This window comes from Lonchura striata, chromosome 1 (assembly GCF_046129695.1).
Source record: "Lonchura striata isolate bLonStr1 chromosome 1, bLonStr1.mat, whole genome shotgun sequence".
NCBI lineage: Eukaryota > Metazoa > Chordata > Aves > Passeriformes > Estrildidae > Lonchura > Lonchura striata.
The window spans coordinates 87,166,044-87,186,107 of record NC_134603.1 but is presented as its reverse complement, the minus strand read 5'-3'; the positions used below and the strand labels follow the sequence as shown (position 1 = coordinate 87,186,107).

The following is a 20,064-nucleotide window of genomic DNA, read 5'->3' as shown; positions in this document are numbered from 1 at the left end:
CCCCCCGCTTTTGTTTAGCTCCAGGGAGCGGACCCTTGGCGGGGCTAGCGGGCTGATCGCCCCAGACCCCAGCATGAGCCTGTCCCACGGCCCCGCCGTCGCCACAGGGCCAGGGGGTGGGGAGGAGGAGGAGGACTGAGGCGGAAGGTGTCTCTTCAGCCTCACGCTCTCCCTCCAAGGTGAGTTGCAGGGCTGCTCCGCGCTCCTTTAGTCTCGGAGCACCCCGGCCCCCCTGGCCAAACTTGGGTCGGGGAGCCGGGCGCCCCGACGGCCGCCGGCGGAGCGGGGCCGGGCCGGGCGCGGGGCGGCCGCGCGTTCCGCCGGGGCCGCGCCGGGGCTGCCAGCGCCGTCCGTGCCGGCTGTGCCCGTGGGGGCTGCCGGAGGGCAGGTGGAGGGGCCGTGGGGGCCGGAGGTCCCCTCCTTCCCCTTGGGTTTCTTTGGGACGGATACGGTCGGCCCCATCTTTGCGCTTTACGCAACAGGTAGGGATGCCAGGAGCTGGCGGCGGCGGCACGGAGCCGCGGCCAGGAGGTTTCGGGGGGCTTTTTTTGTTACGTTCTCTGGAAAAGTGCGAAGGGGAAGGGGAGGAGAGCCAACAGTTATCCGAAATTCCCCTTCAGTTGTTTATTTATGTACTTCCCGTGTCCATGAAAAACGGGTTCGTTTCGCAACTCCGGAGTTTTATATTGTTTTCTATTTACTTTTCTCCCCTCCTTTTCTTTCTTTTAAAGTTATTTTTCTTTATGTCCTGCGTTTGCCCGTCTCATTCCGGCAGATCAAGCTGTCCGAAAGCAGATCCCCAGAGGCTTGTCCTCACTGACAGTCGGGGGAATCCAAACAAAGAGGTGCATCTACCGGAAATAATGATTTGAGAGATGGTTCTCTCCCTTTCCAACCCCCCACTCCCCCGCCTTGAATTAAATTGTTTTCTTTTTCTGGGAGGTTCAGTTCGAGGGAAGTTTTGCGCCGGAGCCGGGGTCGGGGCTGAGGAGGGATGGAGCAGACGGAAAGTTGCGGTGGTGGGAGGAGGCGGGGGGCGAGGGCAGTACGGGACCCCGGCGGCGCCCGGACCGCGGGGGGAGCAGGGGCGCGGGGGACCTGCCGCCGCTGCCGGCTCTTTGTCTGCTCGGGCAACTTGAACAAAAGGAGAAACTCGGATGAACTCTCCATCTCTTCCTCGCCTCTCCCGGGTTAACTCATCTTCGGCAACTTTATCGGAAGAGATTTGCTCAACTTTCTTCGAGCTCTCCTGCCACTTAAAAGCAAAGAGCCCCGCCGTAGACTTCTAAGGAAATCTGGTTTCACAGTTTAGAGAAAGGAGAAGGTACGTTTGGACTTGGGGTTTATTGTTCTTTCCCGGCTCCCTCGTCGCTCCCCCCTCCACCCTGCCATCCGCGCCCGGGTCTGGGAGCGCAACGGAGGCGTCTGCGGGCCAGCCTTTCCTTTGTACTTTTGGGAGCACATGCAGGTATTTTTGGGGAGGGTAAGGCAGTCATTCCGCCCGAAATCCCGTAATGCGGGCTGGGGGACATTAGTCAGGGCGGGGGAGGAAGGCGGGGGGGGGGGGGGGGCACTTTGCCTCCTTCTAGTGCCTGCTTTATTTTAGAGATTTAATTTTTTTTTTTTTTTTTTTTTTTTTTTTTTTTTTTTTTTTTGGTGGGGAGGGAAGTGGACTCGGAGGGCTTTCTGGATCGGGCTGTGTTTTTAAGAGTTGGGACAGAGAAAAGCCGAAGACGGGAAAACTTGATGGGATTGTGGGGAGTCCTGGCGGCCCTGGCCAGGGAGTGGGGGGCTGGTGGGGGCCGCGGGACTGGGCAGGGCAGGGCAGGGCAGAGCAGCAGGGGCAAGGTGGGCGCTCCGCCGTGCGCCAGCTTGGGTCGCGGGGCCCGAGACACCACAGAGGGTCACACGTTGCTCCTGTGGGACCATCCCAAGGAGCCAAGGTGCGCAGCAGTGCCGAGAGACAATTTTTGGAGAAGAGGGACGGACCAGAGGGAGGACTTTGTTCTTCCGACTGCATTGATCGTAGCAAAGGGGAGAGTGGGAAGGGTCAGCCCAGGCTGGCCCTTCCTCGGCTGGGCTTCAGTGCAATTCCCTTCGTCCCTTTGGAAACGCGATAGTTGCCTTGGGTTTTGTTCCATTCCTTTTGGTTCACGCTTTCTAGAGCAAGCATCGCAACTCCAGAAAACTTACTTGTAAACTCTTTGTACTTTTCTTAATTGTCTTGATCAATTTAGTACCTTATTATTTCCTCATCTTCTTTTTCTGTGAAATGTAATAACCATCAATTTTTATCTTTTTTTCATCGTAATCCTCTACTTTCTTGTGCTTTCTTGTCCCATTTTCCTAATTGTCCCCCTCTCTCCTTAGATCTACCCATTTCAGAATTTCTGAAGTCTACATCTTACTTTTTACTTTTTACTTTTTACTTTTTACTGTTATTCATTCTCTTCCTCCTTAATCTCTTCCCACCTACTCTTCTGCATTTATGCTTGCCTTTCTCATGAAAAACTCCTTTTGCCGGGATCTTTCCTTTCCTCCATGAGTAGAAACTTTTGTTTCTCCTGATGTGGAGCAAACATAAAGCTTCTTCTTGTTCTCTCCTAAACTTATTCTTCTGTGGGCTGCCCTACATACATGTTACCCAGTTATGCAGACAGAGCTAGCAGTAATTCGTGTTCACAAATGTTCACTTTCACCTTTCTTCTCATCTTTGTCTCTATGTACATGCATCTTCCAGTCTCTAAAAGCTTCTTCTAGTTCCTCTCCATTGTCCTTAGTGTGGAAGTTTCTTCTTTTCCCTTTCCCCCACTCCATCTTGGCAGACCCAATGTTGTTCTTCATGTCCTTGTTCCATCCTGTGCAGAGTACTCAGACTTTTCTCTCCATTCCTTATAGTTCCCTTCCCAACCTAAGTAAAATTTGCTTTTTGCACCCCTGAAGGTATTGCAGAGACAGACTACCGGAGAAGATTGATGTGAATTTGGCTACTTTGGCTTCTTCTGGGGCCAAATGCCATCAGTGGCACTCGTAGTTTAGGTCCCAACTGAAGTAGCACATCTGCTGTTGGAGGTGCTGTGGGGAGACACTCAACAGGGCTAAGGAGCCAGAGAAGATCACATATGTTTCCCTCAAAAGGGTTGATGAGTTTTATTTTTTCTACTTGGGTTTTTTTTAAATTGACTTACTCTCTTCATTAGTTTTTAAATACCTGCCAGGGCAGTTGGAGAGCCTTTTTATTATCTTTTTTCCCTGTCACTTCAGTGCTTTCTGGAAGGTAAGACTCTGCAATCTGTAGATATATGAAAGGCTTTTTCTTAAACCTTCTTCTATTACACTTCAGCCCCACAATGTTTTTAAAGCAACATGTCATCCCCAGGCTTTGAGTTTAGGATGTGTCTAAGTCTGTGAAGAAATTTGTGTTTGAAATTACTCAGAAGAACGTAACTTTATATTTGTATGTTAGTCCCCGAGTGGTGTGGCAGAGTTACTGTGCTGAACTAACAATTCTTCTTCAAATTTGAACAGGTCACAACATGATTGTTGGGAAAATGGGATGGCTGCCAGAACATCAGTCTGTGATGGGTGCCATATTGCATTACTCTTCGAATGGTGGAATAGAGCTTGGGATTCCTCTGGGCTGCTTGACATGATTCAAATTGGATCATACAGATGCCGAACATCTTAGTTGTTTGGATTCATAGTAATGGTTAATGGTCTCCCAGGGGAAGTGGAAAAGCCCCATGCTGAAACTTGTGGATATTGTCGAACATGCTGCTGAGACCTATTTGGATTATATTGCCATGTGACACCAAGGTTCTGCAGCTGATGAGAGGTATGCTTCTCCCCAAAAATACTATCTCAAACATCAGAATACTAAATACAAATACTTGTCTTTGTTTTAAACGAACTTGCTTTGTAGCCTTTTTTTTAATTTTATTTTGTCTTGCTACTGATACCTGCCAAAAGTTTTGAGTGGCGTTAATCTGACAGAAATGTTGTACTAACAGTTTGATAATGTTTATATCTTAAATGGAAAAGGAAAACCCAAATATGAAAGTTTTTTTTTCGATAATTTACTTATATTTTGAAGGTAATTACTTCATAGACACTATGACTGCTTAGCAGCTCTAGAAAATGAGACTAACTTTCAAGAAAAATAAGATGAAAACAATTTAAGCAAAGCACTTTCTGCATTTCTGATTTTCCAAATAGCCCAGTTTATTTGAAGATGTTACTATTTTCTGTTTTGAACTCAAGATAGCAATCTTCTATGATTTAACCTCTTTTCCTCCAAATGACAACAAAAATCTCAAGGATGGCCTGGGTGGGGGAGAAAGAGCAAACAAAAGTATTTCAGTTAAAAATTCAAGGAATTATTTTGTTTCATATATTTTTAAAGTTTTGATGTAAGGCTTCTTGCAGATTGTGCTTGCATCCTGAATGTCCTAGTAATATAAAAGTCTACTGGATGCAGATCAGCATTCAGTTTTCCTACTAGATGAGGTAATCAATGTAAAAAATGAACTGGAAACTAGCAGAGAAAACAAGTGGTAAAAGAGTTATTAATGAACAACAAATTATTTTTGAATCTAGATGAAGTGTTGCTCCAATAGTGAGGAAAGCAGTGAGCTCCTTAGTGAACTGTGCTAATGGCAAAGCAAATTTTAAAAGTATTTAAAAACTGATCCTTTCATACCTGTTGTGTGCACTTCTTCATTATAGCTGAAAATGAATGATGTGAAAATAGTTGGTTTTGCTACATGTTTCAGCTCAACTGATTGGTTTCAGCCTAAACCATATGTAGGGCAGACAAGTATTCATAATCTTAAGAAAAGTGCTGAGCTGGCTGGCCTACTTTAGAGCAAAACAGAAATCTGAACGAATAATCACTTGTGATCCTTTCCTGTAGTAAACAGAGATACAAGAAGCAATACAGTTCTAATTTCCTGGTTCTGACTGTGTTTTAATAAAAACCTACTCTTAATTTTCTTGATTATTGTGGGTAAGCTTTTTGTTGTGTACTGAATGCAATTAATGTACATTTAGATTTACGGTCTTAATACTGTTCTGCATTCATACTATTTTTGAACTTTGCCTGACTAAAGCTAGCCATATGAAAGTCTTTAATTTGAAGTCTCAGAAATGGAAAGTCTTGGGCTGTTTGTGGAAAGAAAAGACAGTGAATAATAAATAGATAGTGGATGAAAATATTTAGAGCTGCTATCTAGTGTCATCTTGGAAAAGAAGCACAATTATTATATTTCTCTATTTGAAGAACATCAAAACTGCAATCCATTTTTTTTCTGTGAGTTTCTTCTCAGGCACTTGCCACTCTTTAAGAAAACTCAAATGGACATAGAGGTACACTTCATTTATCTGCATGAAAGTTATTAATTTCATCAGCACTGAAAAGTGAGGGAAATTTTTACTTATAATTAACAAGATATAGAAACTACTCCTTGGCTTAATCTGAGAGTTTGTGTAGATTGAATTTCATCATTGCCGTAAGATTCTGGATATAGTAGGCAAATTATTAGATATATTTCCAGTTGTTTGCACTTTGAACATTTCAAGCATTAATAACTAGGTGACAAACTCTTAAAATTTACAATTTCTTTGGATGATTTCCAATAAAATGCAAAGAATCATTCTCCTATTTGGAGATGAGATCTGCAGAGAGAGGAAAAGCAGGGTCAGATAGATAGTGTTAGTCAGCATGGTAGCACCCAGCTGGCAGGTGTGCTGCCCTGGTAGGAGATGAGATCCTTCTGGGGCTTGCAGGGAGATGGGGGCCCTGGATGGAGTGTTCCTGTACTTTTCTGCTGGGAGCAGTCCTGGCAAAGGCACCAGATGCAGCAGGGTTGGGTGGATGCTGAGATCTGTGGGGAAGGAGCAGGATCCTGGGAGGGGTGATGGTGACCACGTTTCCTTGGGGTGGAAAGGAGCCTCGATGCTCTCAGAGGGGTCTGGTTGGGAGGAGCTACTGCTTGAGAGAAGGTTTTTGGGTATGGGAGCCTGAAATGTGGGAAAGAGGTTGTTTCTGTGATTTGTCTTTGGTTGCAATTTGGCAGTTTCTTGCTTTGCTTGCTTGCTTGCTTTGCTCCTGGAAGGTGATTGAAATCCTTGCAGGTGTTTTGAGGCAGTGTGGATGTTTTTTTTGGGTGGGGGGCGGGGGGGGGGAGAGAGTTCTGAATTCCCCCTCACAAGCCTACCCTGGAATTTTAATCTGGTAGCACAATTTGCACCTAAAACAAATGAAACAAAATCCACACAGTTTAAGCAGTGATTCCTCTTTTGAATTGTGCTCTCATTTAAGGAAGTCTTCCAGCCAATGTACTTGGTTGTTTGAGAAAATGTTTTGCTTTGTGTAAATGAGGTGAGAGTAAGCATGAGGGTCTTTCAGGCCAACCCTGCCTGAGTGTGGAAGAGATTTAACAAGGCTGCAAGGAGTGCAAATTTTACAGTGTAGTGTGTGTGGACAAGTGAGTTGCATTGTTGGAGTTGTGCATTGTGAGAAATGGGCAGAGGAGAACAGGGCAGGTTTTGTTGCTGGAAGAGGAGATGGCACATGGAGTAACTTCTATCTATTAACATCTAGGAAGGTAGAAAGGAAAACGTGATAATGACTTAATTTCTTGGACTATTCCTTCCCTTTGGTTGAAGCATTTTTCTTGATGCATGAATTCCCAAGTGAGGTAGAAATTTATGTAGAACAATATGTGCCCTGCTTGGGGGGTTCCTGATACAAAATGGGGATAGGGATGCTTTCCTGAGGACTTGCTGCCTCTCATCCCTCCTGTGAGAGGCCCTGCTTCTGGTAATGAAGGACAAAGAAGCCTTCTTCTTGGACACTTCATCAGAGTGTCCTCCTCAGGATTTGGAGGCACAGTTTGATTCTTGGGTAAAATTTTTGGAGGAAGCTTTTGGACATAGGATTGTTAGTCCCTGAAAGGGCTCCCAGGCAGTCCAGAGGGTATTGGCAACTATGAGGAGGCATGGTAAATAGTCACTTCACAATCTTCACTGAGAAAGCAAGATGGAAGCTGTAGGTCAGAGCACTTTACTTAATTGAGTTGTCTTTGTATCTTTGGTTCCATAGAAAATACTGTTGATAATTGTGTCTGTTTTTTTTTCATCTGTATTTTGCTCAAGGCTGCATGAATGTCCTGTGTGAAATCATATAGCTTACTATAGTAGAAGTCATAATTGCAAATATGATGTTTTCTTTTTTTTTTATTATTTTTCTCCTTTCACTGGCTTGTCATCTTATTATGCAACTTGAGGTACAGTATTCTTACAGAAGCAATATTACCATTGGAGTATTGTTGGTTTTATTTCTTGTCAGAGCAAATTTTTATGAGAGGTACAAAAATGTCAACCAAGGCTGGAAAGAGAGAGCTTCCACTTGAAATCTGGGTGTGGATTTACATAAACCACAATCCCCCCCACACCTTGTATTGCAATTATGATTGAGAAACAATTGCATGAAGACTTGAAATGAAAACAAAGCTTCCAACATGCGACTTGCTTTTTCTGTAAAGTGCTTTCAGTAATGTCAGGACAGAGGCATATGGTGTCTGGAATAGTTTTCAGTTTCTTGATTGGATTTATTTTTTGTAGCAAGAAGCTTTCCAAGTCACTAATAGATTCTATTTTTTTTTTTTTTTTTTTTTTTTTTTTTTTTGCTTGCATTGTTATAACATGAAATTTATCACAAACTATTTGTGAATCTTGAGGTAGGGTCATATTGTGCTTGGTATCTTGACCTCTCCTTGATTGAAATGCATAGATGTGTTTGGGTTTGGAAGTGGGAAATTGGTAAGCTAGGGGAACTTAAAATATTTTAACACAAAATTAGTTCTGGCCTTCGAGGACAGGGACAGTATTTCCCCCAAAATGTTATGAGACTCCTACAAGTGTGGATTTTATATTTAAATCCATGAATATTGTAGATTAGTGAGAAGAAATTGGATTTTACTCTGTACAAAGAAGAAAGAAAAGAAAAAGCTCCTACCTCATCCAGATGTGTCTACTGCTTCTAAAAATTGGAAAGGGATTTCATTTAATTATATTTGTAAACTAAAGATACAGAAGATACAGTTCTATTTAAGAATGATATTGCAACTCTATTGAAATAAACTGTATTTTGATACATCTGAAAGGTTCTAGATGTTTCAGTATAAATGTTTCTGTCACTTTTCTCTGTTTTTTTTTTTTTTGTTGTTGTCATAATTTTTTTTTTTTTTTTTTTTGTAAATTTAGTTGTGAAACTTTAAGTCCCACATGGGGCAATGAGTGTGGTGTTGCTTTGGATGCCAGCATTACTTCCATGTCAGAGATAAGAGAGTGCTGAAGTAGAATCATGAATGTTTTCATGGAATTTCTTGCAGGCCTGGGAGGCAGTTGGGTATGGAAAGAAGAGGTATGTAATTGCCATGAAATTAATAAATGAGCATTGGGAGTGGGTATTCTGGGCTGATAAGGAGGGAATCTGATTTGGTTCTGAGCCAGTGATGATTGGTGAGGAAAGGAAGTGGAGAGACATTTTGAAAACAAGGGCTAGGTGCTAGTGATGGATGGGATTGAGGAAAGAGATATTGATTTTGTGGAAAAGGTGATAAGCTGTATGTCATAATTTATGTGTTAGGATTTCTGTGCCATCAGAGCATTTCTAATAGAAAAATGGAGTAAAATCTTTAAATGGCTGTGGCATAAGTAATAAATATCTCAGACATTGGTTGGGTTGGCTTCTTTTTGGTGTATGATAAACTTGTGGTGTTTAATGCTGTGAAAGGAAACAAAAGTAACTTTAGCTTTGTACATTTTGAATTAAGTTACTCCCAGAATCAGTGCAACCTTCAATTGAGGATGCAACTTACTATCTTTTCTTTCTCTTTGCAACACTATCTTTTCTTTCTCTTTGTTGTTCTAGTCAACAGTTAATTTAGGAAAGTGATTCAGGAGTTGCACTTTTTTTTTTTTTTTTTTTCAGATTATCTCAGAGATTAAACTTTGTGTGACTGTTCATTTAGTTATCTTTCAGAATTTGAAAATTGTTTTTTGATTGATACCAGTATTGATCTGTGCCTGTCTTCTGAAATTAAATTTGTGGTGGCTCCAGAGCGCATAGGAAGGTACTTTGGATTATGCAGCAAACACTGAGGTGTTTTTAAGCAACTTGATGCTTTTGGTGCAGGCTGGTGTGCTGCCACACCAGGTATTAAATTAGGCCTGTAAGCTACTTTGCATAATTGTGCTATTGTACTTTATCTGTCAGTTGTTGCTTCTCTATTGGGCTTGGGTATGATGTGGATTCAGCTCTGCTGGTGACCTGAGCTGGGGGTAGCACAGGGGGCTTTTCATTGAGCTCTCCTGGGGGTGTGTGTGAACATGAACTCAATTGTGCTTTGTAGAGAGGCTGTTGTTTCAAGGCTTTGAGCTTCAGGCATTGAAAGACATGGTCTCTTGACCTGACAAATGATGCTTTCCCTTTTTGTTAAAAAGATGGATAAGATAGCACTCTTTTAATCATCTATCTCTGGGGCTTAATTTTGCCATATTCAAAGTTTTATGATACCATGTAACCAGCAGGCTTATTCATTCAAGCTCCTGGACTGGATATGTGAATCTTGTATAGGCATGGCTCCTCACTGAAAATCAGACGCTGGAAAGAAGGGTGGTTCAAGTTTACAACTTTGTGTTTTCAGTGCCTGACCTTTTTTCTTTTTAAAATTGAAACTGTACTTCAAAAAGAAGGAATGAATGAAATGTAATTCTAAACCCGAAAGCTTGCTCTTTATCACGCAGTTGCCTCTCAGCTTCAGGATTTGTATACATTATTTTTATAGCCTTAAGTCCATGCATTATATGGCTTTACAGCTTTGCTTTTGCATACAGTTAAAATCTGTGCCTGAGATCATAGCAGGGTTTGATATATATCCCCTGCAGAAATTCCAGTGCTTGGGCAGTGTAGGAAGGGGTCTATAACCTTGTGTATTTTCCTGACAGCAGTTCACCTAGTAATAGGACTGAAAAGGAAGTTTTAAAGGCAGCTATAAGAAAAATTGCTCCCTCTTCCCAAATAAACAGATGAACAATTTGCTAAATATCCAGTGAGATTGGTCTGGGACCACATAATGCATCTAGATGCAAGATTAATTTGCTACTAGTTTATTTTAAATGCCTAATTTAATAAAACTCATAATTAGCACCTTCCTTGTATTCATTGTTTTGTGTAGTAGCTCAAAATTAACACCTGAAATATTTTCATCAGCCAAATTGGGTTATTAAGAGCACATTTTTTTTTCTTATTTAGCCACCAGTTTGAGCTGTTGTGTCTAAACCCAGTCATCCAGGTTAATTTTTCATGGAGCCAAGTAATAGTAATAGTTGCTGTTGACTTCAGTGGTGATACTGATGGTTAGAGTTTTTGGAAAAGCAGATCAGACAACAGAGTATCTACATGTGTATTCACATACATTATGTGTTTATATTTTAGATATAAACATATATAAGTGCATACCGTGTAGTCCAGAACCAAAGGTGAGTCTGAGGCAGCTTCATGAAGGAGAAAAGTGATTTTTTTCCTCTCTATTTGGAGCAGTGCCTTGTTCTTCTCCAGGCCTTGCTTCTTGTTGTCTTTTGTTGGTGGTCTTCAGTGCTATCTTCTCTATTTGTTTTGGATTTTTGGGTACTCAGAATAGAACATGTCCTATTCCAGTTTAACAGTTTGTTTATTAAATTACCTCCATCCTGTGTGCATATTCTGATGAGTTAAAAAACATATAATGGAAAAGTGTCTGTAGAAAGAATTCACTGTAATCAGCTGTAAAACAATTTCAGGCATACTGCTCTCTCCTCCCCTTCACCCTTCCAAAAGGCACCACTGAAGAGCAACAAGGCATAGCTGAAATGTACCTTTGACAAGCACTTAAAAAAATTAGTTTCTTCCACTGGTAATCAATATAGATTATTTTTTGGTGAGATGTACAATGTATATATATGTATGTTCCCACTATGTGTGTTGGTTTTTGTGGAATTCATTGCTTTAAATGATACACAGTGTTATACTTTAAATGGCTAAAGGTGACTATTTTTGATTTTTTTAAAAAGCATCTTCATTAGCAATTGTTTTGAGTGCAATCAAAATTATGGATGGAATGCTACTTGTGGACTTAATGCAGGGTAGGTGTATTAGTGGACCAATATTTGAGACAAGTGAAAGAATGTTTGTGAAGGAAGACCAGAACTATTTCCAGACTGATTTCTTTGCCTTTGCAAATGCAAAGAAATCAATCTGTCACTTTGACCTTGGATTGTGTGTTGCAGTTGAAATACGTTTTTTCCCCTGAACTCTATTGCAAAAGGTGGAAAGTTAAGATATGACAGATTAGAGAGAATAAGACAGTAAAGATGCAGAATAAGAATTCATTCTTTTGTTGAGATTGTTGCTCAGGGTTATACCTCTTGAGCATTTTGTTATAGCGTTGGTGCAGTCCTGTGAAGCACAGTTGGGCTGTCCAATGACTTTGTAGGAGACAATATTGTAGATGTTGCAAAATGTCACTATTAAAAATAAGGATTTGCACACCTGCTGTAGTCTGGTAGATTGTTTCTAAAAATGAAATGGCAGGGAGCTCTCTGGTTTGTTGCTCTGCTGTATCAGAAATGATGTATCTGAGTGATGGGTGCTGGATTAAGGCAGTGTATATTTCAGGCTGGTGGTTCCTTAGTGTAAACAGCACTGTGCAAACACTCCAGGAGCTGCCAGGAGCCATTTTGCACCTAACGCATTCCCATGTGGTTTTCTACCCTGTGCAGTGGTTTACATCCATGATTTTTGTAAAAGCAGCAGGGTGTCTTTATTCTTAATTTTTTTTCCTGAATGCTCTCAGGCTGAAGAGAGAGATGAAGAAGATCTGGTTATTTCAGGTCAGTGTCTGGATTAGCTTCTTGGCAAAAACTTATTTTGGATCATGTACTGCCATCACCACAAAACATAGTAAGTCAGACTGGATATCTCTAGCTCTGTTTAGGTAAGATCAATTTCCTCTATGAAAAACAAAAGGAGAATCTCTGTGGAGAGGTGGGGGTTGAATGTAATATAATAACCACTTGCCAGAAAGATACTTGATAGTAGTTAGATTCTGAGGGAGTTACAACCACTTAGTGTGTCTCTAAAGGGAACCAGGGTGCACTCACTGGAAGGTTATTGGTCTAGCTGTTGGACAACATATATATCTTTGGTGAATTTTTTGCAAATATACCTATTGTAAAAATAAGTGTTAAAATATGAGCAATATGGACTCTAAAGAATATTGCCAAAAACAGTTGATGCCTGCATTTGGGTATAGGGCCATACTTGCTGCATAGAAGGGCTGTCACAATCTATAGGCATTACTGGCTGAAGAGAAACAAACAATTCATTAAACATAATGGAGTATTGAATGTCTCTTACAATTTTTGTAAGGTTCTTGTTCTGTCATGGCTCTTCAGTTCTTGAATTTGGAATTGCTATGCTAGCTACACATGCCTTATTATTTTATGTTGAAATAAGTACACATCATATTTTTAAAAAAGGCAGCATAATAAGTCTAAATTTAATTTTAAAAGGAAATCTTATATTTCAAGGGCCAGCATCTTTTGTTTATAGAAAATTATACAGAAGTCCTCTGTATCTTTAACTGAAATGGTTTCTAATTTATGCTTGATTCTTCTGCTAGGTTAATGTTAATTAGTTTAACATATCACTCATAAAAGATGTCATAGTTGAGTCATTGTGTAGGTAACAAATCTTGCACTGGCTAGCAATGAAGAAATATTACCTCTATTAAAACTCACACTTAAACGTGGAGTCAGTAAGGGCCCATGACATTTTGCAGTTATATAGCTTAATGCATTTTAATACCTTCGGTGGTGTGAGGTTTTTCCTTGGGAGGCTGTGTGGGGGATAAGCAAGTGAGGCAGAGCCTTCAAATTATGCAGTCAGTATAGAGTGTAGCCTGTGCCAAGTGAGAAACCCAGCAGAAATGCTGGCTTGGGCTGAGATTGGGTTTGGAGTATTTTATAACGATTTAACCTTAAAAACCCCACAACTGTCCAGTGTTGGGTTACCCAATGAAAACACACATAAGCTGCAGTAAAAAGGTCAAATCTACTTATATTTAGAGCCCAAGTAATTAGATATTAACAACGCAGCTAAGTATGCAGGCTTGTAATTAGCTAAGTAGTTTCATCCATTTCTGCCCTGAGAGAAGCATTAAAGCTGGGCCTCTAGTGGAAAGCAAATTTCAGTTGTGATTGTGGAGTGGTTAGTGTGACTATGTAATACTTTATTTCAAAATAATCCCCGAGCTGCTCAGAGGAGGTGATGCTCTGGTGCTGCCAACACAGCAGTGACCTGCACTGAGTCCTATCATCCTGCTCAGCTGGTACAGGTATTCCAGGGCATGGGATGGGCAAAGCAGAGTACTGTGATCAAACTTCTAGCCAAAAGCTGCTGCCCACATTTCTTTGCTTGTTTAAACCGTCAGCATCTGGATGGCAAGCAGCAATTGGGTCAGTGTTTGAGGATGCTGTTGCTTCCTCTGCCTGAGGAAGCCTGGGTGAGCAGAAAGTGCTGGATCTTGGAGGTTGGTGGAGTTTAACTTGAACAGCACAGGAAGGTATGAGCAAGAGTTTTGCATGAACAAGAGTTTTGCATCCAGAACACTAACATAATAAAGTTTAAACCTTCTCCCATTGCTAAAGGTTGTAAGCACTTCATGGCACTGGAGCCAGGCCAGTCACTCCAGTATGTGGTAGAGAATGTCTGAAACTTTGGAGTGCAGCTCCAAATTAGTGAACCAGATGTATTTTCTTGCAAACTGCATTTGTTTCCCTGTGCAGCAGATTACTCTAGGTTTGTGGCCAAATAAATGTGGTAAGGTTGATCAGAGAAAAGAGGGTTACTGCTATTTACAAAAGCAAACAGCCAGCATGTTCTAGCAACTCACAGTCTGAATATCAAAATAAATGAGTTTTTTTCTTTAATATTTTTAAGTATCCTGCTAAATTCAGTGTTTCAGATCTGAGAAATGTCATCTTTGCAGCTGGTAGAGTTGGCAGAAGAACAGGAGTTTTATTCTGCTGCCTCCTTTCAAATTATGTGTTTTTGAGCTCCTTCGGACTTGTGTATTCCAGTAAAAGGCCAATGTGGTGATTATTTTTAGTGTGAGGATTAAATGAAATTCTGTTAATAAAAATATACAGTTCTTTGACATCGTGCTTTACAGCTCATAACATGGGTGTATTTGCTGAGTGTCCCAGCATAGTTAGGTGAAGACATAGGACAAGTATCCCTTTGAAGTGACTACAGTCTTCAGTGTGTCACCCTGACCTTTTAATGAGTTCATCAGTGTGGTGTATGCAACTGTGAACATTAGGTTTTCTCTTGCTAAAGGAGACATCTTTCTATGAATAGGTTGCTCTTAAGGCGATGTTTTCCTGAGACAGTTCTATTTTAGCTTCCTTGGCCATTTGTTCACTCATTTGTTTGCAATTATAAATTCTGGTTACCATGAGACTTGAAAAATTGCCACAAACAAGCGACTTCTTTCTGAATTTGCTTCTCACCTTGGATTTGCATTAAGCTTTCAGACTTCCCTTAATTTTAACCATGAAAACTGAATATATTACAGTAATTTTATTAACATCAAAAGGCTTCAAATTGTTCACATGTAGCTCTTAAAATTTATAAAGCAGCAGTTTAGGACTTTGAAATTTTTAACAGATGCTCAGCTAGTTCTCAGTATTTGAGCTTAAAGCAGAAAGAATTTAACTCAATTATAATAATGTAAACCTTTCCACTTTGCTTTGCATAATTAAATATTTTCATTTACATAGCACAGAAGTTTAACATTCTAAACAGGGTAGATAAGCAGAAGAAAAAGGCAGACAAAGATGCATCTTTAATGCTTCCAGAGTAGTAATGCACATGCTGGTAATCTTACTCTGCTTATTAATCATAACTTTAACTAGAAATCCATATGCAAATTCCTGTGAATATGGATTGTATCTAATATTTTGATATATATATTTTTAATTGTGTGCATCTTTGGAAGTGTGCAGAAAGGTATATTAAAACTGGAGCAGGAATGCAGTAACCTTGAGGTCTTCTACTTGTTTTAAAATATTAATTAGTGGAACAAGTCTGAGGAAAATTAAGGTATCTGGCCAATTTTTGTGGATGCAGGAAATGGCTTGACTGTGCCTCTGTGGAAGTCTGTCATCCTGATGGTGTAGCAAAAACTACACTAGAGGTAGTTATTACTGCTACTTTGGATAATGCTGTGTCTCAGATTCACCAGCCTGCTGTCAGAGCAGCTTCTCTGTGGTATAAAAGAAAGCATTGTGTGTTTTGGGGGCTATAAAATAGACCCAAGGTGTGCAAATAAACACCTGCACTTTCCTAAATTACTGCTGTCTGTCAGGTCCAGGTCAGCAAGATGTATCAGGCTGGAAGGAATACTTACTGGTTTTGAAGAAATTTAGTGCAACTTCTGTTGTCTGGTTTTATGTCACACTTGAATCTTCTTGAAAGTGGGAGGATCAATGGCGTTCCCCTATAATAAAATAAAATAACTTTGATTCTTATGTTCCTGAATTTTCGAAGTGTATATTACAGACTATGTCACATAGAGGGAAAAAAAGTTGCCTTTTTTTTTTTTAAATGCCTTTTGTTTGCTTACCCTTAAACTTCACCAAGTGGCTGTCTTACTCTGGTTGAATGCTTGACATCAGAGGAGTTTGGAGGTTTGCCTTTGTTTTATGTTTGTTACATGCTTCAAATCTCAAAATTCAAGTGCCAATATATAGGACACATACAATAATTCTATACGTTACAATTAAGAGAAGAGGGATTTTTAGAAAAACTTGGGTTGCATTAAACACTATTTCCCATGTATTGATTTTATGGCATATATCAAACCACTAAAAGAAAGTGGAAACCCAAGCAAAAGGGCGAATACCTGTGCATATATTTGTGTGCGCATGCATTGCAGTGAGTGGGGGCAGGAGAACTTAAAAGAAGTTTGTGTGTTACCTTTGATATTTTATTTACATTTTCTCTAGGGTTCTTTAGGTAGGAGCTTAGGAAAATTGCTTCAGTGGCACATTTCTGGGGATTTCTGTCAATTGCCTAGGTTTTTTCCATTTGCACATAGATTTTCGAGTGCACTATAAAACCTTTTGTCATATTTTTTGCTTGTTTGATGGGATTGAAGGTAAGAGAGCAGAATGTAGGGGAAAATGAGAATTTGATTTCCAGTGAAGCAAAATTTCATGTCCTAAAGCTGCTTCTGACAGCCATTCTTTTAACTCAGTCTCACTGGCTGTTTGCTAACTTCAAATCCAGTGGTGTAGGTTACTTGTTTAAAGAACAAGTGAAGCTATAAGGATCTCATTAACTTTGATTTTCATGTTATCCCAAAAACTTGTAGCAATATATGTGCTCTTGTTTCCTCTTGCCTCTGATCATTGGGGAGTGCTTAGATGTACTAAAAATTCTTTGGCACCTCTGAACACCCTAAACATAATTTTATTGGTAGAAGGGCAACTGGAGGCTGAGTACGGAGTTCTCTTAGTTTTTCATTATTGCTCATTTGGCTTTAGCTGTTGAATATCTTGCCAGTCTTCTTTTCTATTCTTGCTTCATTAGACTTGTGCTGTTTTTCTGAAGGATTATGAGCAGTTCTCATTATGAAGTAGCTACTTAGCTCAGGAAATGGAAATTCTCTAAATTTTTGAGTTGTTTTGTTGTTTAGGAGAAAAAATGGGATTGTTTTGGTTTATATTGGATACATATAGTAAATGTATTGGAGAGGTGTCAGTATTGTAATCATATTAGATAAGTGGTTTTTGTATATGAGGAGAAGACATGGTTCTGTGTCTTTGGATTCTCACCTGTATTTCTTAGGTGTGTTGCCTTCCAGCTGGTTTTCTGTTATACTGTCTCTAGCTCTGTTTCTGCTCATTTGCACCTGGATGTTACCATACTAGGGCATCTTCTGGGGGATACAGAATCATTTCAGTATGTGACATCGGGCACTTGCCTAACTTCCTATATGTATGAGGCAGGATTTGGATATTTTTGGTAAAGAATCGTGTGCAGAGAGCTCTGTGTAGAAGGTAGGAAAATACTTTTCTTGGATGCTGGATTTTGTCCGCAGTTACCTGATGCTCTGTGGCTTAATTTATACAGAGGTCGTGTATTTCTGCTTTACTAAGCCTTTCTCTCTCTCTTAAAGTAATTGTGTGCCCATTTCTCATTGAAAAGCTAAACTAAGAACCTGGCATTCCAAAAATAATACTGGAATATTAGGCCTAGGGTTCTCTGGAGTATAACCACTTATTTGTGTGGTAGGTGCAGTTTTCTTGTTTTTTTGTCCAAAGATTTAGGGAGTGTCTATGCACTTTCCACTTCCCAAGTCATTAGTGATTTGTGGCTGATTTGGTCCAAGTTTAACTATTGCTTTTAATCTCTGGGGATTAGAATTCCTAGATGTTTTAATACCTGTAACTGTCATTAGAAACTTCAGTGAGTAAGCAAGTCCTGATTTATGAGCACTCAATTAATCTTAATGCCTGGGATTTGTTCCAGTTAATTCACACATCTGGATGAGTGCCCAAGGTTTTCAAAGAATTCTTAAAATTTGCATATTGACCTTCGAGGATTGGCTAGTAGAACCAGGGTATCATGCACATAAAACAGTTATTGTATGGGACCTATTTTAGTATTTTTATTATCTTTCGGACCATGCCTCTGGTGATGTTGAAGAGGGGGCATGGGGAGCAGATGTTCTTGGTTCTTGCTCAGTTCTTGGTTTTGAGAAGTATGGGAGCACAGCAGCTTAATCCAATTGAGAGCTGGTCAGTGTATCTCATTTTCCTAAGAACTCTGATGGGATAATCCAGGTAACCTCATCATAAGATGATCTCAGTATCTGACAATACCCATGATGAGTGCTGTGATCCTGCAGGTTGCTTGATTAGTGGTTTGAGGTTATCTGGTCTGGGTCTGGATGTCATAAATCTAACCCAATGTATTTTAATATTTTTGAGTGCAAACTTTTTTGGCTTGAAAAGTGGATGGTGGTAGGGGAAGATTTGGCTTGGAGTCTCTTTTTGATGGGACTTAGGTTGCACACTGGAGGAGTGAATTATTACCACAGTAGAGGAAGGCCATTTTAGGAAATGGTTAAAAATTGGCACATCAGTCCATGGGATCATGATCCTTGTGGTAAAGTTGTGATTCAGTTGATGTCACCTATCCCTTGCTGGATTCCAGTGGATGTAGCTGTTTCTTTACGGCTGTGAAAAACATTCATCCTCTCCCTGGGTGCATTGTGGGAGGGGTAAAAATGTTTGCTTTGCTTTCAGCATTGCCTTGGGCTTTCCTGTGTTGCTTCTCTAGCTGGATCCTTTTATCCTCTGGACTGAGTGATGCTTCTGAAATGCATGGCACAGAAGTCCCAGGAAGGATCCTGCTTCCCTCTGCACCAGTTGTATCAATTGGAATGGGAATATCATGTGGGGGTCTGTCTCTGTAGAGTATCTGAGCTGAGAATTTTACATCTCTCTCTGAGATCTTTCATTTTGCCTGTGTGGTGGGAATTAGATTTTTTCCCCATCAGTTCTGATAATTTTGCTATAAGAGGTAATACACAGGGGAGGACTGTCTATCATTTTTATGTGGAAACTATTTAATCATTATACCAGGAGTTTTAGTTTCAGTTTGGGCACTTAGGTAAATTTCAGCTTGTGTGCTCTATGATCAGGAATTCTGAAGGTTGTGTGGGCATGCTTTATTGTTTTGGGTTTTGTTGTTTAGTTGGTGTGTGTGTGTTTGTCTGGTTGGGCTTTCTTATTTATTTGTTTTTTATGTTTTGGTTATTTTTTTTGTCCCCTCCTATTCCTTTCCTTTTGTAATATCACTGTTGAAATTGGAGTTCCTGAAGGTTTCTTGTTTGCTGTGAATGAAATCCAAAAATTTAGTATGTGAGAGAAGCAAGCTATCAATTTCTTACTATCTTTCCCTGACCTTTGCGTGGGGGAGTTTCAGTGAACATCTGCATTGGCTTGGCACTGCATTGTCTGCTTGACTATAATTTTTGCCTTGTTATTTGTAACTACAGCTAATCTGAAGATGTGAATATGAAATTTGTATTTTGCCCACCTATCAAATAAGAGATTTTACAGTATTGATAAGGAGGGGGAAGAAGTCAGAAGTGGGAATAACAATACTTAGTCAAAGTTTTGTCTTTTGGATGGAGAAAGTTACAACAAATGCACTAGAACTTTTTTTGTGGCACATTCAAATACAAGAGTTTGCACAAAAACAATGACTATGTAATTGGTAGCTCAGAGGCTTTATTGTAGTGGGTATAAGTGGTTTGATTCAAGGCTGTTATGCTCAAGATCCTCACTGAGCTGTTGTGGGCACTTCAGGAGGCATGTGAGAACAGGAAGAGTTTGTATTAGTGCTTTCACATTTTTCAGTGATTTATGGCTTGTGATTCTTCAGCTTGCCTGAGTGAAAGTGTCTTTGTGTAGTTATTAATAATCTCAGGATTTTTATTCCTATCACTTTTGGAACCAATTGAGTCTGGTAGTATTCACTGCACCCAGTGGTGCTGAATTCCACAATGGACTTCATGTGAAGAAATCTAATTTTGTTTGATTTGAACCTGCTATGAGCCAGTTCTTACAATGCCCCTCTGTCGTTGTAACAGTAAAAGGTAATTGTTTCCTGCTTGCCTCACCCTGTCAGCAAGGATCTTGAAGAAGAAGTGAGGTTGATGTAGGGATACAGCTTTAATTTTTTTGTTGTTGTCATATTCCATATGCATTTCATAACAATGATAATTAATAACATTCTGTGTTTCCTTTTGGACTGCTACAAAGAATTAAGTTGTCTATTAAAATAATCTGTTGTTGCCACAAAATTTTATTTCTTACTGGTAGGACTCATAGCTATCTGTGTAAAGGGAATACTAGGTGTGCCATGTCGTCCTCTCTCTCCAC

The 20,064-nt window shown here is 40.1% G+C and overlaps 1 long non-coding RNA gene across 1 annotated transcript in view; it reads left to right on the top strand.

Annotated features, from left to right (window-relative positions):
* Positions 1-1,061: 1,061 nt before the first annotated feature.
* LOC110483451 (uncharacterized) overlaps positions 1,062-20,064 on the top strand; it is a 126,561-nt gene continuing 107,558 nt past the window's right edge. The window contains exons 1-2 of the long non-coding RNA XR_002467570.2: positions 1,062-1,324; positions 3,529-3,835. This is a non-coding gene — a long non-coding RNA (uncharacterized LOC110483451). The remainder of the gene's footprint in view (positions 1,325-3,528; positions 3,836-20,064) is intronic.